The following is a 12,585-nucleotide window of genomic DNA, read 5'->3' as shown; positions in this document are numbered from 1 at the left end:
GTTAAGGATCCAACTTTATTCTTTTGCATTTAGCTGTTGTTGAAAAAAGTGGGGTTTTTTTGTTTGTTTTTTGGTGTTTTTTTTTCTTTTTAATGGTCTTGGCACCCTTGTTGAACATCAGTTGAACAAAAATGTAAGAGTTTATATCTAGAGTCTGAATTTTTTTGCATTGATCCATACACACGCCTGTTCTATGGTCAGCATTACACTGTTTTAATTACTGTACCTCTGTAGAAGTTTTAAAATCAGGGTGTGTCCTTCAACCTTGTTCTTTTTCGAGATTGTTTTGGCTATTTTAAATCCCTTGCATTTCCATAGGAATCTTATGATCACTTTCTCAGCCTTTGCAAAAATTTTTTATGAGAATTGCATTGAATTCATAGATTAAATTGTGAAAACATTAAGTCTTCCCAGTCTTTTAGCATAGGTCCATTTATTTAGGTCTGTTTAAATTTTTTCAATGGTGTTTTGTGGTTTTCAGCGTTTTTTTTGTTAAATTTATTTGTATGCCATTGCAAATGGAATTGGTGTTATGTTCAGATTGTTCATTACTCAGGTAAAGATGTTTGTTGCTTGGGTATAGAAAGATAAGTGGTTTTTTGTATATTGGTCATGTATCCTGAGACCTTTTTGAATTTGTATATTCTAACAGGTTTTTCTGGGTTTTTTTTTTTTTTTAGATTTTCTTGTTGTGGGGGTCAGTTCTTTGAGATTGTCTGCATACTCTGCTAATAGAGATAGTTTTACTTCTCCTTTCTGATCTGGGTGCCTTTTTTTTTTCTTGCCTAATTTTTCCAGTTAGAACCTCCAGTACAATGTTGAAGTGGTGTGAATGAATGTCCCTGTCTTTTTCCTAATCTTAGAAGATAAACTGTCAGTCTTTCACCATTAATTATGAAATTAGCTATGCTGTTATGTGTGTGTGTGTGTGTGTGTGTGTAGCCTATATATAGCCTTTATAGGCTATATATCAGGTTATTATGTATTATCAGATTGAGGACATTTCCTTGCGTTCTTACTTTGTTGAGTGTTTTTCTTAGGAAATGATGTTAAATTTTATTAAATGCTTTTCCGTATCTATTGAGTTTATTCTGTGGATCTTACATTTAATACTATTAATATGGTCTGTTACATCGATAGATTTTCATATGTTAAGCCAACCTGTCATTCCCTTGACAAATCCCACTTGTTATGATGTATAATATAATCTTTTTCATATGTTGTTGATTCTGTTTATTGGTATATTGTTGAGAGTTTTGCATCAGTATTCATAAGGGACATTGATCTGTAATTTTCTTGTCTGGTTTTGGGATCATGGTAATACCGATCCCATGGAATGAATTAGAAAATGTTCATTTCTCTCTTATTTTAGGGAAGTTTGTGAAGGATTGGCATTTCTTTAAACATTTGGTACAATTCACCAATGGTGCATTCTGGGCAGTTTTTTTGATTACTGGTTTAATCTCTTTATTGGCCTATTCACATTTTCTCTCTTCTTCAGTCAGTTTTAAGTTGCATCTTTCTAGGATTTTTTTGTCCCTTTCATATAAGCCATTTAATTTGTTAACATACAATTGATAGTTCATTTCCTTATAATCCATTTCATTTCCCTAAAGTAGTTAATGATACTCCTTCTTTCATTCCTGATTTTATTAACTTGGATCTTACCTTTTGTTTTTTCTACCCTGGCCAGTCTATTTGAAGTTCTGTCAATTTTCTTGATCTTTCGAAGAACCAATTTTTATTTCACTAATTTTCTCTACTCTTTTTCTATTTGTTGTTTTATTTATTTCCACTCTATATTTTTTTCCCTCTGCTTCCTTTGGGTTTAATTTTTATTTAACAATTTTAAGGTATAGAGTAAAAATATTCACTTGATATCGTTTTTCTCTTAATAAAAACATTTACAGCTATAAAATTTCATCAAATTACTGCTTTTTCTACACCCCATACATATTGGTATATCGTGTTTTTCTTTTCATTTATTCTCCTGTAATTTCCCTGGGGTTTTATTTTTGGACCCAATGGTTATTTGGAGTATGTTGTTTACGTTCCACACATTGTGAAATTTTCTGTGAATGATTGCTTTTTCAGTTTATCATGGTTGGAGAACATACTTTCTATGCTTTCAGGTTTTTAAAATTTATTTATTTAAATAAGTTTTATTTTGGGGCCTAACATATTGTCTCCTAGAGAATGTTCTATGGACACTCGAGAAGAACATGTATTCTGCTTTTGTTAAGTGAAGCATCGTATAGACGTCTATTACAGCATTGATTAAATCTTCTATTTTTATGTTGATCTTTATTTTGAGACTGTATCATGTACTTACATGTTTATACTTTTTAAGTCTTCCTGATTGGTTGACCCTTTTATTATTATAAAATGTCCTTCTTTGTCTCTAGTGAGTGAGTTTTTGTCTTAAAGTCTATTTTGCCTGATATTAGAATAGCCACTCCGGTTCTCTTTTGATTTCCATTTGCATGGTGTGTCTTTTTCCATTTTTCAACAGTCTTGTGTCCTTAAATCTGAAGTGTTCTTGTACATAGCTTGTAATTGGATTATTTATTTTATCCATTCTGATAATCTCTGCTTTTTATTTGGAGTGTTTAATCTATTTACACTTAGTGAAATTACTGATAAGATAGGATGATGTCTACAATTTGGTTTTGGAGTTTTATATGTCTGATATATTATCCTTGTTGTTTTTCCTTTGTTTCATCATTACTTTTGGGCGTTAAATTAGTATTTTTTTACTATATAATTTTAATTTTCTTTTCCCTTTAGTATATTTTCTTGAGTTTTTTCAGTGTTTACCCTTAGAATTACAATTAACATCTCAAAACAATCTAGTTTGGATTAATACCAAGTTAATTTCAGTAGTATATAAAAACTTTGCTCCAAGATAGTTCATTTCCCTTCTGCCTCCTTTGTGCTGTTCTTATACAAATTACATCTTTATAAATTTTAAGCCCACCAACTTATTTTTATAACTATTTCTTTACAAAGTTTTTTTTAATTAGATGGAGAGAAAAGAGTTACAAACAAAAACATATATATATATATATATACTGGTTTTTATATTTTGTGTAGTTACCTTTATCAGTGTTCTTTATTTCTTTAAATGGATTTTAGTTACTGTCAATGCTCTTTCATTTCAGTGTGAAGGACTTCTATTTTTCTTGAAGGGCAGGTCCATGAGCAACAAACTTACTGAATTATCAGTTATCTTGCAATGTATTTATTTCACCTTTTTTTTTCATTTATTTTTTCAGGAACCCAGGACACTGCTTATCCTTCCTTTTTGTTTGTTTGTTTTGGTTTTGGTTTTTTGAGACAGAGTCTCGCTCTGTCGCCCAGGATGGAGTGCACAGTGCGATCTCAGCTTACCGCAACCTCCACCTCCCAGGTTCAGGCAATTCTCCTGCCTCAGCCTCCTCAGTAGCTGAGATTACAGGTGCGTGCCACCACGCCCAGCTAATTTTTTTGTATTTTTAGTAGAGACAAGGTTTCACTGTGTTGGTCAGGCTGGTCTTGAACTCCTGACCTCATGATCCACCCACCTCAGCCTCCCAAAGTGCTGGGATTACAGGCGTGAGCCACCGCACCTGGCCCCTTCCTTTTTTCTTTTGTTAAAGGATGTTTTGCTGGATAGTTTGAACTCTTGGTTGAGTCTGCTTTCAACACAATATCAAAAGCATCATCCCACTAACTTCTGGCCTTCACATTTTTTTATGAGATATCTACTGTTAATCTTATTGAGAATCACTTCTGTGTGATGAGTTGTTTTATTCTTGTTGCTTTTGAGATCCTATCTTTGGCCTTCAGTCATTGGACCATGATTTGTCTAGATATGGATCTTTTTTAATCTATTCTACTTGGAGTTGATTTAGCTTGTCAATGTGCAGATTAATGTTTTCCATCAAATTTGGGAAGTTTGGGGTCATTTTTCCCCCTTTCTCTGACTCTTCTTCTGGGAGTCCCATTACGCATATGTTGGTACATTTGATGGCATCCTATAATTCTCTGAGGCTCTGTTCATTTTTGTTCATTCTATTTTCCTTCTGTTCCTCAGACTAAATCATCTCAATTTACTCATCTTCAAGTTTACTGATTCTTCTGCCAGTTTATATCTACTATTGAGTCCCTCTAGTGAATATTGTTCTTTTCAACTGCAGTCACTTGTTTTTTTTTTTTTACTTGTTTTTTAAAATTATATCTCTATATTGATTTTTTGTTTGTTTGTTTAGTGAGGTATCATGTATACTTTCTCTTAATTCTTTAGACAAGTTTTCCTTTAGGTCTTTGAACATACTTATAATAGTATTTAAAATATTTGTCTAATAAGTCCAACATCTGGGCTTTCTCAGGAGCAATTCTGTTAACTATTTTGCCTCCCATATGGAGACATACTTTCCTCTTTCCTTGCATCTTTCATAATTTTTTGATAAGAGGATATTTGAGATTATATAATGTAGCAAACTGGAAATTAACTTCTCTAGTCCTAACTCATGTCACCACCTAAGGCAGGTGCAATGTTAAACAGTTACCATTAATTGCTTTTGACAAATGCCCTAGGGATATAATCATTCACACAGCATGCTGTGAGTCACATCTTAAAAAGATGAGCCCTGGGATGTGGTGGTGGGCACCTGTAATCCCAGCTACTTGGGAGGCTGAGGCAGGAGAATCGCTTGAACCCGGTAGGCAGAGGTTGCAGTGAGCCGAGATTGCACCACTGCACTCCAGTCTGGGCGACAGAGGGACACTCTGGGTCTCAAAAAAAAAAAAAGGAAAGATGAGCTCTGGGAATGGAGCTTTTCAGGGAGCTGCTACACAGGTCATAAAGTGACATTTCTTTGCGATTGGGTTTTGGAGGTGCTCCAGGCCCATTGTGCCCTGTCTAGTAACTGCTAGGCTGCTAGTTTTCACAACGGCCATAGTTGTGAGATTGTTGACTTGTAAAGCTACCACGAAGTTGGCAAGGGGATGATAGGAATAGAGAAAATTAAAATTCCACAAAGCTTGCTGTTTTTACTGATATTTGGCTGTTATTTTTAAATTCACACTCTTGAGATTATTGCAAGCCTTTAGTTAGTTTTCAGAGTTCTGATAAAGTTGATTTTGACAGTTAATCCCAGTGTTCTTGCATTGATGGAGGAGCCCATTTCACTGCTTCACTGTTCTGGAAGTTATTCCCCTTTACTCATTTATCCTTAAGCTCAGAGTTTTCCATTTGTTTCTGAAGATTTTATTTGCTACTTTCTATTTAGCCATTCAAAATGCTTTTTGATAAGTTTTAGAGTCCCCTAATCAACTGTCTATATTTCCTTATGTATCACAATTAGAATTATATGCTAACGTGCTAACGTAGAGATATTTTTTCTTTTTTTTTTTGAGTTGGAGTTTCACCCTTGTCACCCCGGCTGGAGTGCAGTGGTGCGATCTCAGCTCACTGCAACCTCCACCTCCCAGGTTCAAGTGATTCTCCTGCCTCAGCTTCCTGAGTAGCTGGGATTACAGGTGTGCGCCACCATGCCCGGCTAATTTTTTTTGTATTATTAGTAGAGACGGGGCTTCACCACATTGGCCAGGCTGGTCTCGAACTCCTGACCTCAGGTGATCCACCCACCTCGGCCTCCCAAAGTGCTGGGATTACAGGTGTGAGCCACCGCACCCAGCCGGGGATGTTTTCTACTATGCTTCTTCATTATCCTTTCTCTTATTATATCCTTATCTTCTTCCCCATAAACCAAATGCTCATATGCATGTACACAAGCTTCTCCTAGAATATTTGGATTGACATTGGAATTAGATAAGCCTTGGTATTTTAGTAAAATAAGCAGTTAATTACTGATGTCTGGCTATCCTCTTTCTCATTTAATTTTAGTACTCAAGATTTCTTCACAGCCTTTTTTTTTTTTTTTTTTGAGACAGAATCTCACTCTGTGACCCAGGCTGGAGTGCAGTAGCAACATCATCATGGCTCACTGCAGCCTTGACCTCCCGGGTTCAAGCAGTCCTCCTACCTCAGCCTCCTGAGTAGCTGGGACTGCAGATGCACACCACCACACCCAGCTGATTTTTTTTATTTTTTTGTAGAGATAGGGGTCTCACTCTGTTGCCCAGGTTGGTCTCGAACTCCTGGGCTCAGGTGATCCTCTTTCCTTGACCTCCCAAAGTGCTGGGATTACAGGCATGAGCCACTGCACTTGGCTTCTTCACAGCCTTTCCACAGTAACTTTCTTCTAGTCATTTTAGTAATTTCCTGCACCCCTAAATACCAACTTCAGTAATCAAATGGACAGAAATGTTAATGTATACATATGTATGTATGTTAATGTATACATATATGTATATGTGGTACATGTATGCTGCCACCTTAGTCTAATTTCAATTTCCTGTGTAGCTTGCTTGTTTGGTGGCCTCAACAAATTGTGAGTGAGAAATGAGTATGAAGAAAAGTACTTTGTTGATCTTCTTCAGGTGTCTTCATTATTAATAAAGAAATGCCAAGTCTTTAAGACCCTTTTTTTGGCATAATTTTAAGGAAAGTGACAAGCAGTGAACCAAGCAGGTTTGTGTTCCCATGGTTCCATGAGGGCTTATAATGTAAGTCTAGTGATTAAGAAGAGCATAGACATGGGAGAAAAGCAGACTTGCTCACATCTCTATTCTGCTAAACTGTGTAACTTAAAAATAACAATTCTTTTAGTTTATAGTTAAGGAAACGAAGGCATGATAAACACTAAATGGGGTAGTTATGAATATATGTGTATGCATGTGTGTATATGTGCACACACATATATGTATAGTATAAAATGGTTAACACCTTCCTGACACATAGCAAGCATTAAGTAAATGGTAGATACCTATATTCCTAAATATATCTAGACAAATACACAGGCATGTCTATAATGTATCAGATGATTAATAGTAACAGTAAGTGAACATCAATGCTGAGAGAAAATCCAACTGAGGTCTGTATGATTGTTTTAGAGCTAATGAGTTCTAAAACCTTGGTTCAATAAAATTAAAGCACCTAAATGAGATGTTTAAAAAACAGAATACCTCATAAGATACAGGAGATTATTATAAAGGCAGGGTCTCACTTTGTCATCCAGGCTGGAGTGCAGTGGCATGATCTCAGCTCACTGCAGCCTCGACTTCCAGGGCTCAAGCTATCCTCCTGCCTCAGCCTCCCAAGTAGCTGGGACTACAGGCACGCATCACCAATGCCTGGTTAATTTTTGTATTTTTACTAGAGACAGGGTTTCACCATGTTGTCTAGGCTTGTCTCGAACTCCTGGACTCAAGCGATCCGCCCACCTCAGCCTCCCAGAGTGCTGGGATTTACAAGTGTGAGCCACCGCCCCCAGCCCAGGCTACACTAAATTTATTTAAAAATTAATTGTGCTGTGACATTATGACAGCTATAATGTAAGTAGGCAATAGGAATTTTTCAGCGCCATTATCATATGGGACCACTGTCATATATGCAGTACGTCACTGACTGAAATGTCATTATGTAGTGTATGTCTGTATTTATAAATATGGATGTTTATTCATTTATTTATTTATTTATTTATTTATTTTTAGACAGAGTTTTGCTCTAGTCACCCAGGGTGCAGTGCAGTGGTGCGATCTTGGCTCGCTACAACCTCTGCCTCCTGGGTTCAAGCAATTCTCCTGCCTCAGCCTCCCGAGTAGCTGGGACTACAGGCGTGCTCCACCACGCCCAGCTAATTTTTCTATTTTTAGTAGAGACGGGGTTTCACCATGTTGACCAGGCTGGTCTCGAACTCCTGACCTCAGGTGATCCACCCACCTAGGTTGGGATTACAGGCGTGAGCCACCACGTCCGGTCCTGTTTATATATTTCTAAAATGTTTTATAACTACTGAAACTGTATCTAAATCATGAGTAGGATGTTATTTACAAATACTTGGATTTATTCTCATTTAAAAATACTGTCTGTGTCTATTACTAGTAATTTTACATTTACTTACAGCTTACAGTTCATTAAGAGAATTTAAAGAAATTCATTATACTTTTCTGAAATAATTCATGCACAAATTATTATTTTAATATTATATATCTGCATGCACCTTGGTACTATTTATTAGCAACATAAAAGTAGAAAAACAGAAGAGCAACTTGTACAAATGTTAGAGGTACCCTTTTTTTTGAAAAGGAATACCAAACCAAATACGATGTAACATCCCAAAAAATGGAAGCTCTCTGAGAGTGTTTTTTTTTTTATTTCTTTTATTCATTATTCTCTCCTTAGCCTGTAAGTATTTGATAATAGGTAACTGATGATTGTTGTTGGATGAACAGATTCAATTTTTAAAGTTCGCATATTTTTCTATTTTAAAATTTGGCTAATCTCTAAGAGATTTTAAGGAAACCTAAAAATTATATACTATACTCCTAGTTGCAGTTTGAGCATAAGCTTGTTGAAAAAAAATGACAAAATAGATGTTAAATTGACCGAATCTGGAGCTAGTGAGCATTTCAGTGTGACGGGTGGGAAACTAAGCAAGATAAGTAAAGCTAATAACTCAGAAAGCAAGAGTAGGTTAATTTCTTAAGTTTGGCCAATAACATTCTGAGATTTGACTTTATATTTTAAATTATCTTTCTTACCCATTCAGTTACTACTTGATATGTGCAGAAATAAGTATATATGTTTTATAAAGTAGACCAGTAAAATAAAGTATTAACTAAACGTTAGGTACATCAGAATTGCTGAAAGACTTGCTAAAACACAGATTACTGGGCCATCCCCGGAATTTATGATGCACTTGATTTGGAATAGGGCCCAAGAATTTACATTTCTAACAAGTTTCCAGGTGATGTTGCTGCTGCAGGTCTGGGGAGTACATTTCGATAACCCTAATCAGTGATTCATAATTTTCTTTTTATAGCGAGCAGATTATCCCTCCCAAGAAAGAAAATGAAAATACACTGTGATTTTTTCTTCTCTTAACAAATCTGTAGTCCAATGTATAAAGGTCTGCAGAATTCTCTTGATTTATTTTTAGGGAATAGCCGATAAAATGATGTATTTTAGAAACTTTTTCAATGTAACACCGATTATTTCTTATAATAAAGTATGTGAGTTGCGATTCGCAGTAAGAAAAGGTTTAATTCATACCAATTGTCTTAGTCTGTTTGGGCTGCCATAACAAAATACCATAGACTGAGTGACTTATAAATGACTGAAGTTTATTTCTCACATTTCTGGAGACTGGGAAGTCCAAGCTCAAGGGACTGGCAGATTTGATGTCTGATGAGGGCTCATTTGTTCATAGATGACATCGTCGTGCTGTGTCCTCACAAGTGGAAAGGGCAGGGAAGCTCTCTGGGGTTTCTTTTGTAAGGGCTTTAATTCCATTCCTGCCTTCACGACCTAATCACCTCCCAAAGGCCCCATCATCACATTGATGATTAAGTTTCAACATATGAATTTGAGGGGCACAAACATTCAGATGATAGCACCATCATATAAAAATGAGCTTTCACATGTAAAGTGGCTTTATTTTTGAAGCCCAAAGGTCAAGTTCAGTCTAACTTGGAAAGTCATCCCTATTTGTCAAAGAATAAGAAAAGTATTTCCAAATGGTGAATTCAGAGGAAATGCTTTATCGTTATTGTTGTCTAATATTACTAAGAGGCTTTTCCTGTATACTATTGCAGCAATCAGACAAAAGCTTTTCCAGTTAATGTATGATCACAAACAATAAAGCTATGATTTTGTCCAATAAATTAATATTTTCAATTTACCTTAAAATGTATGAATGCTGTTCTTTTGATATAATTATTTGAGTACTTAGTTTGGTAAAATTTTAAAGCTGGAAGGTATACCACATATCATCTTGTCTAGACCTCTTATTTTACAGATATATGATCTGAGTACTTAAACCTTGGAGGCCTACACAGGACTGGAAACTACTTCTCATGATTTATAGTTTGGCATTCTTTCCAATACCTTTAGTCATTATTTTATCAGAAGATATTTGGAATTAAATACTTTCAAATGCTTGTTTGAAGTGTTTAAGTTTCACATGTCATTGCATTGTACAGCAAGATAGGAATAGATCATTTATCTGATACAGAGGCAATAAACTGTGTGCAATTATTTACTTTCTTTATCTCTGTTTTCTTAATCTATTATTATCCAGATAAGATCAGTTAAAAATAATAGGACCTTGATTTCTTTTTTATAAATATCTTTAGGGTTGTCCCTGGATATAATGGTAAGGGACTGTATGTTTCTACTACATGATGCTAGAAATAGGGCTATATGTTTCTTTATTCCTCTTATGAAATAAAATATAGTCCTAGTGTCACTATTAGTAAAGGAATCATTTGAATATTTAATAATGTGCTTCTATACAATTCAGGATTTATTGTTAAATTTGATTTTCTACAAATATTTTTTATCTTTGACATTATTGAGAAATGGGACTTTCTTAAAGCCTATTTTATTTCACTTTTTAAGTAATTACTAAAATGTTACTTTATATTTGGCTCTATATTAAACGGTAATAATTGTACCAGTAATCCTAAGGAGTACCCTGAAGTCTTTGGCTGAGTGCTGATCTGCACATGTGTGGAGCAAAACTTCGTAAGAAAAGGACCATCAGAGAGTAGAAAACACAACAACAGGATGGCAAAAATTCACATTTCTGATAGCCAGAATGATAAACCTTCTGTCAGAAGACAAAATTATAATAAATTTAAAGATCTTAATTGGCTTATTTGCCAGAATGGGGCAGCATTTCATTCCATAAAATAGAATATATGTTCCAATGAGCTGAGCAAAAGAAGTTGGTTTTATAGACAGAAGGAATGGGGGGAGAAACAAAGAATAAAGAGCAGATTGGTTTTTTAAAGTTACTTTCTTTGTATATCAGAAAAAGGAAAACAGAATAATAGAAAAATAACTGGTTAACTTCAGGCTACTTTTTGTTGTCAGGATTAAAACAGAGGGCGCTTCATTACCATACTGGTTGGAAATTTAAACTGGCCTGTTTGGGAAATTGGCTCTCTTTCTCTCCCAATTTCTTAGAAGGTGAATTAACAAGTTAGTTTTGGTTTGATGACATAGAACTTCGGCACGAGTGACTTCATTTTGATTGTTAGTCTGGTCTGTTGGGGCCTAGTTCAGGAGCTTAGTCCAATGGCTTGTAATTTTTATTCAATATGCAATATACCTGGGGCATCAGGTAGAATCATCAGGAAGGTCACACCTTGGCAGTAGGGTTAATTTAGCCCTAGAGTAAAGTCTTCTCTGAATATGCTCTATCAAAACCTAAACCTGGGCCAGGAGCGGTGGCTTACGCCTGTAATCCCAACACTTTGGAGGCCGAGGCAGGAAGATCATGAGGTCAGGAGATCGAGACCAGCCTAACCAACATGGTGAAACCCCATCTCTACTAAAAATACAAAAATTAGCTGGGCGTAATGGCGCACGCCTGTAATCCCAGCTACTCAGGAGGCTGAGACAGGAAAATCACTTGAACCCGGGAGACAGAGGTTGCACTGAGCCAAGATTGCACCACTGCACTCCAGTCTGGGTGACAGAGTGAGACTCTGTCTCAAAAAAAAAAAAAACCTAAACCTGAAAACTGGTATCAAGTAATTGCATGCCAGAACAAGATCCAACACTCTTTAAAGAAATAGAATAAAATCCAGCACTCACCAAAGTAAAAATCATGTCTATTAGTTTTCTAGGGCTGTTGGAGCAAACTACCACAAACTTGGTGGCTTAAAACCTAAGACATTTATTCACTCACAGTTCTGGAAGCCCAAAGTCTGAAATCAGGTTAGTCAAGGAGAAAGCATAAAGAAGGTGGTGGGATCCAGATGCCACATTGCCTTATTAGACTGGCACAGAGAAGTTCCCAAATGATTATGGGCCCAGTTGAAGTAGTGCTGAAGGAAAAAGTGCTCAAGCATGTGAATTTATTCAGTGCTTAGCTTGTCGAATGACTTGGAGGTATTACGAACATCAGTTATCGGATTGCATTGTGGATAAAACTGTAAGGAACAGCTATGCTGCTGAACTCTGCTGGTTGGTGTTCCCTCAGTACACTGGTTTCATTGACCAGGCATCAGTGAGAATTCTTCAGAGACCACTATAATAATATTTAATCCCTTGAAAGAAAATACAGAAAGGAATTCCCCTAATGTCTTAGAATAGCCTGGCAGACTCTGCCTAAATCAAGAAATGGTGTTTGGAAAGCACTGCTTTCCAGCAGTGCTGGAAAAGACTGAAAATAGTGTGTCAAAAAGCAAAACTTGCCAGTCCAGTGACACTGAGACCATGATTATGCCCAAGCAACCCCTCAAGCTTTGAGAAAAAGAAGAACTCTGTTTCAAATATGTGAACAGTGGTCAAAATTTGACCACGTGGATTTTGTGAAACATCTCATTTTCTAGTCCTGTCATTACCAAGATGGACATATTAGCTCGTGTCTTTAAACTTCTGTCACAGAAAGATTTCTTAATTACTCTGTCAGCTCAAGATTTGAGTCATATTGCTGAAGATACTCTCCTACATGCCAAACCACAGGG

General features: G+C 36.0%; 1 protein-coding gene across 11 annotated transcripts in view; it reads left to right on the top strand.

The window, feature by feature from the left end:
- AHI1 (Abelson helper integration site 1) overlaps positions 1-12,585 on the top strand; it is a 220,199-nt gene that overhangs the window by 159,785 nt on the left and 47,829 nt on the right. The gene's annotated exons all lie outside the window — the stretch shown is intronic.

This window comes from Hylobates moloch, unplaced genomic scaffold (genome assembly GCF_009828535.3).
Source record: "Hylobates moloch isolate HMO894 unplaced genomic scaffold, HMol_V3 SCAFFOLD_2, whole genome shotgun sequence".
NCBI classification, from domain to species: Eukaryota; Metazoa; Chordata; class Mammalia; order Primates; family Hylobatidae; genus Hylobates; species Hylobates moloch.
The sequence above is the reverse complement of the archived record's forward strand: the minus strand, read 5'-3'. Positions and strand labels throughout refer to the sequence as shown.